This window comes from Meles meles, chromosome 7 (assembly GCF_922984935.1).
Source record: "Meles meles chromosome 7, mMelMel3.1 paternal haplotype, whole genome shotgun sequence".
Classification (NCBI taxonomy): Eukaryota; Metazoa; Chordata; class Mammalia; order Carnivora; family Mustelidae; genus Meles; species Meles meles.
The window spans coordinates 88828897-88844802 of record NC_060072.1 but is presented as its reverse complement, the minus strand read 5'-3'; positions in this window follow the sequence as shown (position 1 = coordinate 88844802).

The following is a 15906-nucleotide window of genomic DNA, read 5'->3' as shown; positions in this document are numbered from 1 at the left end:
AACAACTTTATGAGGTAGGTTCCATCAACCCATCCCAAATAAGAGATGTAACTTGCCCTTGTCACACAGTCGGCACAGTTAATAAATGACCACTCTGATTCCAGGGGACGCATGCTTAACCACTCACTGCCTCCCATGGGTCTGTCTGGGGCTTTCATCCTTCCCTAAATTTTATAAGCTCCGTCCTGTCCTCATGGCTTCCAAATGTGGCTATCCTTCCAGATTTTGTCTCCAGATCTTTCTCTAATACCAGTGGTTCTTAAACTTTGGGGGAAGAGTGTCTGTCTTGAACCCACTGGGGACACGATAAAAATCAACTCTCTTTTCAGATAAGTACGCAAAGCCCCAAATTTTGCATTGAATTGTAAGGGAGTGTTCACAGCCTTCTCAGGGAAGCACCAGGCACCTTACATATATTATCCTTAAATATTGGCTAAAAAACATTGAAATTCTTTTATTCAGCAACAAGAAGGCGAAAACACAAGAAACTCAAAATGTCTGAGCAAATGTTCTCATATAATTGCAACCAATCTTTTCATCAAAAGCATCTCAATTTCTCCATTTTACCATATCCCTTGCTCCATTTAAACTGTCAAAAGAGCCGCCAGAACAGAGATTCTAGTCTTTCCTTGCTATTAAGTAGCTCCCAATTCCCAGCTGCATCGTATACCTGATTTTGTTCTCCCCCACCCTTCCTCTTAATTACACATCTAAGCCCAAGGAAAGGTTAGAGGAAAAGGCTTCAGGATCTGAAGGAAGACTTAATTAGGGCTTGTTGGTGCTGCCGTCTGGGAGCATTTCCTATGAAGGGAGGGGGAGAGCCAAGATTCTTTGTCAAGCTAACAAGGTTGTGCAGGTGCATGATTTGCCCTCAGCCCTTTGCCAAGTGACAGCATATCCAAAGAGAATACCACATGCAATTTCTCTGGGCACAGCAGGCTGAAACACTACACATCACAGGGAAGAACAACAATGCGTCACAAAAGCCGACTCCTGACTGGGAAAATCACTCCCCCTCCATTCGTCCTCATCAACATCACCCACGGAAATTCCCTAGACCGTACTCATCCACACCTTGTTCCAGACTAAGGAAGGCTGTAGTAGATGGAACCCACATACGATGGCAAGAACCCACATTGTGTCTTCTCCGGAATCACAAGGAAGGTATTTGGACAGAGGCAGAGGTAAGGGGAAGGACCTCCAGAGGAAACAGAACACTAGAGAAAATCAGCCCTTTGAGGAAAGAAGCCTTCAGACTTCCAGATCCAGGAGGGCAATCATTCAGGAATTTGGGAGAAGTGGGTGTTAACCAAGAACCATTTGCCAAGCCCTTGGTATCAAATCCAAACACATTTGTATTAATTAAATACACCTATCTTATCCGTTTCTAACCAAACCTAGTCCTGCCCCGAGATCAGGTGGTTTCATTCCACATCTTATCTGCTTGGGGATAAGACCTCTTGAGTTTGTTAAGCGATGTATGGAAATCTTTCCTTCACTTTTAGCTGTTATGCCTGGGATATTCTTAAGGGGGCAGCACATTCAACACCTCACATTCATATAATCCATATCCCCTTAACTTTTTTTTTATCACTTTATCTCATTTCCCTTCAACGGATCTGTAAATGTACACAGAACATTTGTTAGACGAGGAAGCTGAACTGTGGCTGGAACAGGGACTTGCCCAGGCCAGTTAATAGCAGAGCCGGGTCAAGAACTACTAATACTTTCCACTTCATGGTGTGGCTTCCTAGAAACACAATTCCACTCAGCCACTTCCTACATAAAACTGAATTGATTTCAATTGAAAATGTGCCTCTCCTTTAGAATTGACATGAACTCCCCATAGCAAAAGCCCAGAGTTCCTCCTTTGTTACCCTTTCCCCTCAAGATGACAGTTTCATATAATTTCCACTTTGGAAATCTTGTAAATAATACCCACTCATTAGTTTACTGAACAAACTCTCGTGAACTTCTGAAAATAACTCTTACTGCTTCTTATCTCTAGAAGCACGTTATGTGGCATAGATATAAATTCGATCCAAGCTACTCTTACTCCCGGGGAAACATCCCTTGAGGTCTTTCATTTCGCAGTTAACAAAAAAGAAACCCATTCAGACATTTGGGCTGGCGCAAAAGGGAACAGACATAGAATTTGAATGTATTTCCCTGGTTTATATTTTTACCTCTAATCTTTTGCCAAATTGAAAAGGCCAGCCTCCTCTCTGGTCTTTAGTTATAAAACATAAGAGAATATTTGCTAGATTTACCAAGAATAACCAGAGCTATGAGATGGGCAGCCAATGAATAGCAGAAAAAAGAGTCCAACCTTAAAACAGATATAGAAACAATCAGCTTTGTTTGGGATAGGCAAAATGAGCTAAGGTTGGGGCCCCTGGATGGCTCGGTTGGTTGAGCAGCTGCTTTGCACTTGGGTTGTGGTCTTGGGGTCCTGAGCAGGCTTCCTGCTCAGCAGGGAGTCTGCTTCTCCCTCTCCCTTTATCCCTCCCCCCGACTCCCCCACCTCGTGCTTTCTCTCTCTCTTTCTCTCAAATGAATACAATCTTTTTAAAAAAGAATTGTCAGAAGTGACTTAAAAGACCATAGACCAGTTTTCTAGCCAGTACAATCCTTCTTCACAACATTTCAGAGAAAGGGCCATCCAGTTTCCCTGGATACTTCCAGTGACAGGGAATTCACCACTGAACGAGGCCACCTGTCCCGTTCCAGATTCAGTTTGCCTCCTTGAAACATCCATTTTTTTATTCCAGGTGTTCACTTCTGCAGTTCAAAGGGAAATCTGCTTACTTTCCCCCACGACACCCCTTCAAATACTTGCAGTTTGTGGTATCTTCCCTTGTTCTTGTCTTCCTTAAAGGGCAGGAGCAGGATGGGATTACTGTCTCCAGCAACCTATTTGCATCCCTCTAATTTTAGACTACTAGGAGAACTTCCAGCAATGAAATACAGAATTTAAAGAGACTTCCACCATGGTTAATGTTTGTATGCAGTAAGGTTTGTGGGTTATGTAGGAGATGATTCTTAGTCTTAGAAGATGCGTGGTTCAGTGTTTGGGGTAGAATATCATGGTGTCTACAGATTACTTTTAAATGATAAATCAGTATAGGCATAGAAACAGATATGTCTAGGTAGAGAGGAATAAAGTAAATATGGTAAGACGTTAACAGTAGTGGAATCTAGTGGAGGCTTTACAGATGTTCATTGTCCTTGTTTTTCATATTCTCTTTGTATTTGAAATTTTTCATAATTAGAAGTTGGGAAGTAATTATATAATTGTGGAATCATATGTTGTACACCTGAAACTAATATATCCACTATACTTCAGTTTTTAAAAATATTAAAATCACACTGTTCTCTCTCTCTTTTTTTAAGATTTTATTTTTAAGTCATTTCTACATCCAACCTGGGGCTCAAACCCACAACCCTTAGATCAAGAGAACAGTCGCATGCTTCCCTGAGACAGCTGGGTGCCCCCAACACACTATTATCTCTTACAACAAAACAAAACTTTTTCCTAAAAAAAAAAAAGAGGGAGAAAGAGAGAAATAGAGAAGCAAAAAAGGTGGAGGAGACCTCCATCAGGGTGCCCGGGTGGCTCAGTCGGTTAAACATCTGCATTCTGCTCAGGTCATGATCCCAGGGTCCTGGGATCAAGCCCCACATCCAGCTCCCTGCTCAGTGGGGAGTCTGCTTCTCCCTCTTCCTCTACTGCTCCCCCACCCCCCCCAGCTTGTGCTCTGTCGCTGTCACTCTCTCTCAAATAAATAAATAAATAAAATATTAAATCGAAAAGAAAAAAAGACCTCTATCAAACAGGCAAATTCCCAGGCCAGTAGACACTACTTTAGGACATTTCTGCCCTGAGCTGGTCAAATGCCAAAAGTACAGATTGGCCCCAAAATATAAGAAACATGCCTAAAAGAAGATGACTCAGTTTTAAAGAAAAAGGAAGGGCAAAAGCATGCCACATAAGTGAAAAAAAGCAAGGGGTGAGAGGAAGAGGAAGGAATAAAGGAAGGAGAGAATAAAGGAAGGAAGAAAAGCAAGAAAGCATGATCTTACCTTCTGGTAATACAGATTTCAAGGCAAAAATTACCGGCACTTCATAACAGTAAAGATTCAAGCCCTTGAAAAGATATATTTTTTGTTTTCAAAATACAGAGTTCAATATATATTGATTAGATCAATCATATCAATTGTATTACTCAAGTGTTTATCCTTATGTTTTATCTTGTTCTGTCACAAACTGAGAGGAGTAAAAGAAACTCTTATAATAATACATGTGTTGATTCTTGTATTTCCAGAGAACTTCGTTGTTATGTAATTTGGTTGCACAGGTATTCGTTAGATCCCCAGAGTAAAGTACATCTCTCTCTCTCTCTCTCTCAAAATGAATAAATAAGGGGCGCCTGGGTGGCTCAGTCATTAGGCATCTGTCTTCAGCTCAGGTCATGATCCCAGGGTCCTGGGATGGAGCCGCGCATTGGGCTCCCTGCTCGGTGGGAAGCCTGCTTCTCCCTCTCCCACTCCCCCTCTTGTGTTCCCTCTCTGTGTCTCTCTCTGTCATATAAATAAATAAATAGGAATAAATAAAATATAAAATAAATATAAATAAATTTTTTAAAAGTCCCTCTCTCCATCTGCCTCTGCCCCTCACTTTCCCTCTCTAAATAATAATATAAAAAACTGAAACTACAAAAGCTTAGAATCAAAAATATTTTATTGATTTAAACAATAACACATATAAATGTGAAAATGAAAATAAACAAATTACACATCCCACTCAAAAAGTTAAAAAAGGTGGGGGCACCTAGGTGGCTGAGTCAGTTAAGCATCTGCCTTCAGCTCAGGTCATGATCCTGGAGTCCTAGGGATTAAACTGAGCGACCAGCTTCCTGCTCAACAGGGAGTCTGCTTCTCCCTCTGCTCCTTCCCCACCCCCAGACTTGTGTTCTCTTTCTGTCTCTCAAATTAACAGAAAAACTAAATACTTCCTAAAAGATAAAAAAATAGAAGCTATTAGATGAGAAAACAGAAAAACAATACAGCTTATAAATATATTCAAGAACTTTTCAAACTATATCACAAAGCTATAGCAATCAAAACAGTATGGTGCTGGCACAAAAACAGATACATAGACCAATGCAACAGAATCAAGAACCCGGAAACAGGGGTGCCTGTGTGGCTCAGTGTGTTAAAACCTCTGTCTTCTGCTTGGGTCATGATCCCAGAGTCCTGGGATCGGGCCCCACATAGGGCTCTCTGCTCAGCAGGGAGCCTGCTTCCTCCTCTCTCTCTCTCTCTCTCTCTGCCTGCTTCTCTGTGATCTCTGTCTGTCAAATAAATAAATAAAATCTTAAAAAAAAAAAGAACCCAGAAATAAACTCATGAATACTTAGTCAACTAATGTTTGATAAGAAAGCCTAGAAGAGGGAGCCTGCTTCCTCCTCTCTCTCTCTCTCTGCCTGCTTCTCTGTGATCTCTGTCTGTCAAATAAATAAATAAAATATTGAAAAAAAAAGAAAGAAAGCCTAGAATAGGGGCATGTGAGTGGTTCAGTTGGTTGAGCAACCAACTTTTAATTTCGGCTCAGGGCATGATCTTGGGGTCATGGGATCAAGCCCCACATTGGGTTCCACCCTCAGCACGGAGTCTACTTCTCTCTCTCCCTCTCCTTCTACCCCTCCCCCTGCTCATGCACATGTGCTCTTTCCCTAATAAATAAATGCAATTGGGAAAACTGGATGTTCACATGCAAAAGAATGAAAGTGAACCGTCTACACCACTGACAAAAATTAACTCCAAATGGATTAGATTTAAATGTAAGATCTAAAACTGTAAAACTCCTAGAAGAAAACATAGGGGAAAGTTCCCTGACATTGGTCTTTAGCAATGAATATTTTCTATATGACACCAAAAGCACAAGCAACAAAAGCAAGAATAAACAGATGGGACTATGTCAAACAAAAAAAGCCTCTCTGTACAGCAAAATAAATTATCAAAATGAAAAGACAACCAATGGGAGAAAAATTTCCCCCAAAAAACTAAAAATATAGTTTATGGGAAAAAACTAAAAATAGAGTTTATGGGAATGGGAGAAAATATTTGCAAACCACGTATCTGGTAAGGGGTTAATATCCAAAATGTATTATAAGGAACTTATACAATTTAGTAACAAAAATAATAATTTCACACATGTTAGAATGGCTATTATCAAAAAGACAAAAAATAAGTGCTAGTGAGGATGGGAAGAAAAGGGGACCCTTGTGTACCTTCCGTGGGAATATAAATTGGTATGGCCACTATGGAAGAAAATATGGCAGTTCCTCAAAATATTAAAAATATAAGTGCCATATAATCCTGCAATCCCATTTCTGGATATATACCTAATGGAAATGAAATCACTATCTCCAAGAAATATCTGAATCCCCATGTTTATTGTAGAATTATTCACAATAGCCAAGACATAGAAACAACCTAAGTATCCATAGACAGATGAATGGATAAAGAATATGTAATGTGGGAGCACCTGGGTGGCTCAGTGGGTTAAGCCTCTGCTTTCAGCTCAGGTCATGATCCCAGGGTCCTGGGATCGAGCCTGGCATTGGGCTCTCTGCTCAGCAGGGAGCCTGCTTCCTCCTCTCTGCCTGCCTCTCTGCCTACTTGTGATCTCTGTCTGTCAAATAAATAAAACCTTAAAAAAAAAGAATATGTAATGGGCACACACAGAGAAGCATATTATTTATAATATTATTAAATATTTATTATATTATATTTATTAAATAATAAATATATAAATATTTATTCTATTATATTGTATATTATATTATATTGTATCTTATATATTATATATTATATTATTTTATTTTATTACATAATAAATATTATTTAGGAATATTATTTAGAACGTTATTGTTTATAAAAAATAATATTTATTATATAAAAAAGAAAGAAATCCTGCCATTTGTAACAACATGGATGGCCCATGAAGGTATTACACTGAGTGAAATAAATCAGACAGAAAAAGAAAAATACTGTATAGTATCACTTATATGTGGAATCTAAAAAAGCCAAACTCATAGAAACAGAGTAGAATGGTGGTTGCCAACGGCTGGGGGTGAGGAAAATGGGGAGATGTTAGTCAAAGTGTACAAACTTCCAGTCATAAAATAAATAAGTTCTGGGGATCTAATGTACACCATGGTGACTATAGTTTAACAATACTGTATTACATATTATATACTTGAAAATTATTCTACCTCTGAAACCAGTAATACATTATATGTTAATTAATTGAATTTAAATTTAAAAAAAGAAAAAAGTTATGTGAAGTGACGGATACACTTGTTAACTAACCTTATTATGGTAAGCATTTTGAAATACACATGTATCAAACCATCACATCCTATACCTTAAACTTGCAAAAAGGTATATGTCAATTATATCTCAAAAAAGCTGGGAAAAATAGATTCAAAACTAATTCTTTAGGGAAAAGAAAAGATAAACCATCAGCTAACAAATCATAGCAGGCGGGAAGGGCAGGTAAAGAGAAAAAGCATAAATGCAAGAAATAGTAAATGAGGATATGTAAATAACAATATCTCTTTGATACAAAGGAAATTTGCTCAACTCCATGTAAGTAACTGAAACGTTCAATTAAATGGCAAATGCTCTACAAAAAGAAAGATTAGTTAGGAAGAGGGTGATTGGGTTACGGACATTGGAGAAGGTATGTGCTATGGTGAGTGCTGTGAAGCGTGTAAACCTGGTGACTCACAGACCTGTACCCCTGGGGCTAATAATACATTCTGTGTTAATTTAAAAAAAATTTTTTTAAAGAAAGGTTATTAGAAGAAACAGAAAAACCAAACCAAGGAGGACAGTGGGGAGAGGGAGGGACAAGAAGATTTAACTAACTAACTAAACCAAGATTTAACTAGAAAGATAAATGAATTCAAGCCCAGATCCAATCATAGGTGACTCTAACCAGAACAATTAAAGCCACATTATTTTTAGCAGGATAACACTACAAGTATTCCAATGATCACAACCACCTCTACTATTTAATGGGTAAGAAGGGATTAGCCAATGGATGTTGATAATAGAAAAAAATAAAATATACAAAAATCAGAAGAGACTTATAAATGTAAACCTGGAAAAGGCTACAAGAATCAACTAAAAACTATTACAAAGAATAAGACAATTCAGAAAAGTGGCAGGGCACAAGATTATTATACAAAAATCAATACTTTCCTATAACACAAAGCTTAACTGATTGGATCATAGAACAAGAGATTTCTGTTACAGTAATAAGCAAAGAGATAAAAGGTCTTAGCAAACAAGTAACATGCAAGAACTATATGAAAAAAAAAATCAACTAAGGCTCAGTGGCACAAAAGCCTAGAGTAAATCAAAAGACACACCCTGTGTTTGGTAGGACAAACTCTATTTTATTAAAGATGTTAATTCTCCGTTTATTCATCTATAAATCTGAGGACAATAAAATTACCCTCTGTGTTCATTTATTTGAAGGGCAAGCAAAAATATTCAGGGAAACTCAGAAAAAAAACAAAAACAAAAAACCTGGTGACTGGTTAGATTCCTTCCTCACTCCTTACCTGTTCCGGGAAGGAATATGGTCCAGAATGAGCTTTACACTGGGAGCCTCTTTCACTGAGGAGCAGCTGAGAAAGGGCCTTGCAATGGCTCCCTTGACAGAAACCCAAGTCTACCCCCTCCCTCCAGACCCACCCAACTTGTCTGGCTCTGGCAGGCCCAGCTCCCTATGCAGCCCACACCTTCCCACGGACACAATCCTGGGCAGCCTTGGGTCTCTAAGCAGAGATGGAAACTCCGAGTTCCTGAGCAGCCACTCCCCAAGGGACACTTCAGAGCCCTGGGGGCTCCAGTCCTTACCATCTGAGAGCTCTGCCACATGTTTGAGAGCTTCTGTGAGGGGTTTCATTGTGCCCTCCATGCCCTCCCCCAAATATGTTGAAGTCCTAACCCCCAGTAGCTCAGAATGTGACTTTATTTGAACAGAGTCATTGCAGGTGTGATTACTTAAGATGACGTAGTATTATAATAGAGTGGGTCCCTGAGCCAATATGACTGTTGTCCTGAGAAGACAGTCATATTGAAGACACAGACAGAAACAAAGAGGCGGCCATGTGAAGACAGACAATTGGACTGTCCTATCTACAGTCCTAGGAGCCACCAAAATTGCTGGCAAGCCACCAGAAGCCAGGAAGAGCCAAGGAAGTGTTCCCCTACACAGATTTTCAAGGGAGCGTGGCCCTGAAGATCTCTCCAGGGCTATGTGACAATGCATTTCTGTTTGAAGGCGCCTCGTTCATGGTGTTTTGTCATTGCAGCCCTTGGAAACTAACACAGATGTCTATGGTCGGAATCTGTGTCCTGCACACGAATGGGACAGGAAACCGAGCGCCTGGGAGAAAAACAAGGGGTTTTCCGCAGAGGATTCTCACCAGTTCAGCTTGGAGTATGCTTTCCCAAGCAAGGAGCCCAGGCTGGAGGGACATACCCTCAGAGCCCGGCACCGCCCCAGTGGCCCCAGTACCTTTTTCCTTTCAAATGCCTCCAGTTCTCCCAGCTTCTGCCTAAGGGCTGGCTGGTCTGGGCTCCCAGTCCTGTGGGGCCACAAGTCTGCGAAGCCAGCCCCACAAGGGCTCTGTGCTTCCTCAACACTCCTGATGACAGGGGTCCTGGAGACGGGGTGGAGCCTCCCGGGACCACAGACCAGACTTCTGGATTGGATTTCACTGCACACAGGGCCCTGAGCACAAAATCCTGAGGGCCAGCTGGGCACATTATTTGTACTCCAAATTGTGAGGGCCACCTGGGTCACACTTACACCCCTCACTCTCCCTGCATCTCTCCCACTCACCAACCTGGCAAACTTCTCCTCATTCTTCACCAACCAGGTCATGTCGCCTTCTCCACCAGCAGGTGAAGTTAAGGGCTCCCTCCTTTGTGCCCCCCCAGCCCCCCAGAACTCCGACATATGTTCCTCTGTGACTGTTGTAATTCTGTAATGTTGTATATACTCCAGGGTAAAAGGCAAGAGGAATAAAACCAAGAATCAAGTCCGACGAGGCTCTGTCCTGCAGAAAGGCGTACACAAAGAAAGGGACTGGCTAACAAACCTGGTGGGGAAGGACCACTTGGACAAATAGGGGAGAAAAGCCCCAGGATCAAGACACTAAGGACAAGGAAGAAACGTTTTTTAAGGAGAAAGAGGCCAATGGGATCACTGCAGCAGATGCTGCCGAGGCCACAGGACGGCCCTGTGGTCTCTGTGGCTTGCCTCACTCTCTTTCTTAGACACTGTAAAGAAATCACAACAGAACATAAAAAAAAAAAAAATGGTTCAGTAGATAGGGACTTCTGTCTTCCATCCCTTCCATGGAGGGGGACCACGTCTTCCATCTCAACCTCCCTAGCACATGGCACTGTGCTCCGTACTGACAACACTCTCTGCCTTCTACCGTGCTTTCAAATGCGCTAAGCTTTCCAACTGCAGGTAGAAGTTTAGAACGTTCTTGCTGGTTCCAGGACGAAATCTCTCTCCTGAGGTCATTTTACTTGTAGCTGGTGATCTCCCTCATTAAATGAGGAGTTCCCTGGGAGAAACGCTTGCCCTTTGCCTTCCTCTGGCCCTAACCCCCTTTAACAATGAACTTGCCCTCCGTAAATGCAACCGTAGCAGCTGCCCCCGCCACAGTTCCTACTTTCAAGGAAGCATGCTGATAACCCCATTATTTCTCTCTGGTGCTTTCTGGCCCGTGTCTCCCGGGAACCAGGCCACCCAATTTGTTGAATGCCACGTGACTGGCTGCATCCACAGCACATTTTATGGTCTTAACTTAATTTATTATAGACATCGTGACATGAGTCTGTTTTTCAGAAAAACAGGTCACCTCTTAACGTTACTTATTTAGCCATCGGCCCTCTCCTCATGGACAAGGGTAGAAACGTTTTATGTCTCTTTCCTGGTAATCGATAATATTTCCTCCTGGAATAAGAATCAAAAACCTTAATAATGTTCATAGCTTTTGACCCAGCAAGCTCCACTTCTAGAAGGTTACCCTAGGAAAATGGCCAGAGCTGTGAACGAAGGGGGTTTTCAGCAGCACTACTGACATGGGACAGTGGAAGCCCTACAGGGGAATTCGGGTGTAACCCTTCCAAAGCAAACAGAGGGACATGTTCGGCCACAGAACATCAATGGGCCTGGGCCCAAGGTTGCCACGAAGTGAAGAAATGGTGATGTCCCCAGCTGAGCCGGTGCTAACAGGGACTGGGGTGCAGCATGCCCTGAGAGGCTTGGAGATAGACCAGACAGTTGACTAGGCTCTTGCCTCTCTAGGCTTGGGGTCGTCTCCCAAGCGCAAGTCCACCAGTTCCCCTGGTTTCCCATGTATCTCTAAGCCCTACCAGGGAGATGGCCTCGTTCAAGGGCATCTCATAGGATAAAGTCTAGAAGGACAGGTGATCCATCCCTCCCAACCCAATATGTCCTCACCTCCCCCACTATGAGTCACCACTCAGCTCCCCTTCTGTGCTCCCTAAACATCCAAATACACCATTTTCTTTTCTTTTTTTTTTTTTTAGGATTTTTATTTGTTTATTTGACAGAGAGAGAGATCACAAGTAGGCAGAGAGGCAGGCAGAGGGAGAGGAGGGGAAGCAGGCTCCCTGCTGAGCAGAGAGCCCGATGCGGGGCTCGATCCCAGGACCCTGAGATCATGACCTGAGCTGAAGGCAGAGGCTTAACCCACTGAGCCACCCAGGCGCCCCCAAATACACCATTTTCTAAGTTTTTCTTGGGGGTTTCTCTCTGCCTTCTCCCTGCCAGTCCCGGTTTTCAGTGACCACAGACAGCCCTTTTACTTGCTCCCACTCACAATAGGTTAATTCAGTGCACATACTATCTGTTGGTCAGATTCTTTGGGTTGCAAGTAACAAAAACACACGCAGAAAATTTCAACCAAAGGGGTGCCTGGGTGGCTCAGTGGGTTAAACCTCTGCTTTCAGCTCAGGTCATGATCTCAGGTCCTGGGATCGAGCCCTGCATCGGGCTCTCTGCTTAGCAGAGAGGCTGCTTCCCCGCCCCACCCTGCTTGCCTCTCTACCTACTTGTGATCTCTGTCAAATAAGTAAATAAAATCTTTAAAAAAAAAAAAAAGTCAACCAAAATAAGAAGAAAAGGAAGGAGGAAGGCAGGAAGGAAGAGAGCAAAAAGAAAAAGTTACAAAAGGGAGACATCCAGAATTAATGACTTCAGGCACAGCAGGATCCAGGAGTCCAAGATACATCACTGGAGTCCTCTTGCTCTTTACCTTTATTCTCTCCTTTCTCAGTGGTGGCTTACACTCAGGCTGACTCTCCTTCCTCGTGCTATGGCCAAGCTAGCCATTAGCAGCTCTCAACTGACATCCCTTTCCCAGCTAATGATTCCATACTAGTCCTGCGGGTGGGAGATAGAAGTGTGGGCAGGGGGAAGGGTCCTTTTTTTCCCCCATGCTAGTTCTAGGAAATATCTCAGAGAAGGCTCTGAGGAGTCCGGCTTGGGTAGGGTGACTAATCCTGAACTGCCTGTGGCCGAAGGATCACAGGTGCACTCTTGGAGCTGGGGAGTTCATTGGGCCTCATCTGAACTTCATGGATGAAGAACCAAAAGAAGGTAGTCCCCTGACGTTCTGCTAGATAAAGAAGGTGGTTCTTTACACTTGACCGTCCCCATCCCTGTGTGTCCTCGTGCATAGTTAAGCTCCCCAGTCTCTCCAACATCTGGTTGGGAGTCAACTTCCAGAGACTGACAATGTTAAACTCAGCAGACAGCCCCAGGTTCCAAAGCTGTCCTCAGGTTCCAGGCAGCTCCCGACATCAGCTTTGGGTCTGCTCTTAGAGAAACGGCAACAGTGGCTAAGCAGCGAGAGTCCTGACTTTCGTTCATAAGTCAGACTTCACCCTGAGTCAAGTCCTTCTCCCTTATCTACCGGAAGGCCTGTGGCAGGCCCTGGGCAGAAAGGGGGACTCCCAGGCCCTGCAGCTGTGGCTGGCATGCGTCATCGTGTAGCCTGTGTCCTGACCCGGGTCTGCATCTGCCCAGAGGAAGGGGGCCCTTTGGACGATTTTGACAGCTTTCAAGAATTCCTCAGGCTTCTGACTGGCTAACAGCCTCCACATGTGGCACAGGGACAGATAAGGGGCGCTTGCCGCAAGGCTGACACAGGAAGAATTTCAAGGCTTGGACTTAGACCCGAGTGGCATGGACTGGGTATCAGCATGATTGCTTTATGAGATCTTTGCTGTTCCTGGGTGTGATGTGGCTGGGGTAGCAAGGTAATGAATCCACAGTCCTATGCTGCTCTGGTCTGGACACCTTGCTCCCGGGCAACAGCCAATGCCTCCAGACTCTGGAGTGGGGCGTTTCTCTGTGAACTGACGCCCAAGGCTGCGGGGAGTTGCAGTCACCGCCCACCCCGCCACATCCCGACACCCGGCTTGTGCCTATGTCTCATTTCCATCCTGGGCCCAGCCTTCAGCAGCTTTAGGAGTAAACCAAAATGAAAGAATTTTGAACTGGATCCAAGTGGTGGTTCTTGCCCATCCTCAAACCCAGACCAGACTTTGTGGTTCAGTCAAGTTCATGGAGCTGCAAGGCTCCTGCCCAAGCTCTGAAAGTGAGTCAATAAAACTTTCAGGTGGAGTTACAGGCTCAAACCAAGAAAGCTGCACGTGGGCTCCACTCACCCTTCTACTCAGGCTTGTAGAATGCTTTAGTAGAGTTCGGTGGCTCTCCTTGGTGGCAGACAGGCATGGCCTTAGGGGCCTCTGTTGTTGCTGTTGAACCTGGAGTGTCTGTCCTCTCTGAGCAAGTTAGTGATCTATATACGTAATCTCATCTATATTTCCCAGCTCACCCCCATCATCTCTGAGGTGAAGCAGGGTGCCTGCTTTATAGAATTGCCGGCTACCGAAGGACCTCGTGCAATCACTCTCGGAGTCTGTCCTTTGACTGGAGGGAGTTCTATGAGGGCCTCTGCGCCCCATATACTGAGATGTCACTCTTCACAGCAGAGTCGTGGGGTGACCCAAGCAAAGTGACTTGGCTCCTCTAGACCATTCCCTGGACTCGAATTCCCTGCTTCCAAGGGCAAGAAGTGCATGAGCTCTAGCTGTAGGACCTATCCCTCTGCAAGGTCTCAGAGAAGCTGCTCATGGGGGCAGCAGGCCACAGTTCCCATTCAGACATGGCTTTCTGGGTCACTTCTAAGGTTCTTTGACTCCCCAGGTAGGATTGTTTCCCCTGTTGCGTTCTGAGTTAGGTAGAAAATTCTAGTTCTGGTAGACTCAAAGCAAAATCTTAAAGCCCTTAGAGGGCTTTAAGATGTACGCTGGTGCCCCCTGTTTTCCCCTGATCCAGTCAGTCCACTGAGCTCTGTCCCATTAAGAGACGCCAGCGTGGGGTGGACCTCATGAGAAGTAGAAGCTCTAGCTCAGCACTGTCCCCAGGTTCTATTGTCCTTCTGCCTCCATCCTGTCACTGTGTGGGCTTTATATTCTCAGAGAGGCTTCTGAGGGGCTTATTCTTGAATCTGGTTTTTGTTTTATTTTGTTTTGAAGGACTGAGATCTTTCTCAGAGGTCCCCAGCAGACACTCTTCTTTGCCCATCCCTGGCAAGAAGAATGGGATCACCATGTTGAGCTTCGATTAATCGCCCAGGGACCAATAAATGCCAAGGGGTAAGTGCCCCTGACCACTCCAGGCTTATGAGATGTTATGATTTATAAAAAATATATATTTGGTCTTCACCCATGGTTCCTGGCTCACAGCTCCCCAAACCCTTGCCATTTCTGGAAGTGTGGAGAGCTTAAAGGTGTCTCTTGTGTTATGTTAATACAGTGACTTTTGGACCGCACCTAAAAATGGGGGCTGGTTGCCAGGGGAGCCAACCATGTGATCAGGAGGGTTAGAACCTTCAGTCCTACCTTATGACCTCCAGGGAGCACGGGATGGACCAGAGATTAAATCATTTCGTCAAGGGTTGGTGATTTTCAATGAATCATACGTATGTAATGAAGCCTACATAGGAACTCAAAAGGACAAGGTTCAGAGAGTTCCACGTTGCCAAACACATGATTTGGGGAGAGGGGCATACCTGGAAAGGACTTGGAAGCTCCACATCTCTTCCCACATACACTTCCCTATGCATCTCTTCCTTCTGGCTATTCCTAAATTAGATCCTTTTATCATAAACCAGTAGTCTAGTAAGCAAAATGATTTTCTGTGAGCTGTTCTAGCAAATTATTTGAATCCAAAAAGGGGGTCTTGGGAACCTCTGACTTATAACCAGTCTATCAGAAACATAGGTAACCAGATGGGCTGGCAACTGGCATTTGAATTGGAGGCAGGGGCTTCACATATGCACACATATATGCAAGCATGTCAGAAGTGGGTCCAGAACTTAATTTACCTTGAACTTTAGAACATGAGTGTTCCTCAGAGTATTGAATGCCAGGACAGGACAGCACATGACAGAGCCCATCAGGGTCCTAAAACTCCATCCCCAGCTTCCTACAGAGGTGATGCTTCTATTCTTGAGATGTCCTTGTTTTGCACCTGGTAAGCCTGGAGTAGTTTTCATACACTTCCAAGAACAGCTGAACCCCAAGATATTTTAAGTCTTGATAATTCATGAGTGGAGCCAGTATCTTTTCGAAGTTCAAGTTCACCCTTTGTTGTGGCAAAAAAAACCTGTCATTTCTTACTGTAATATGGTAGAATGGGGAGATCTCAAGGCACCACTTCGGGTCTGCCTTCTCCTGGGAAGGAGTTCATTCCTGTTCCTCTAAGCT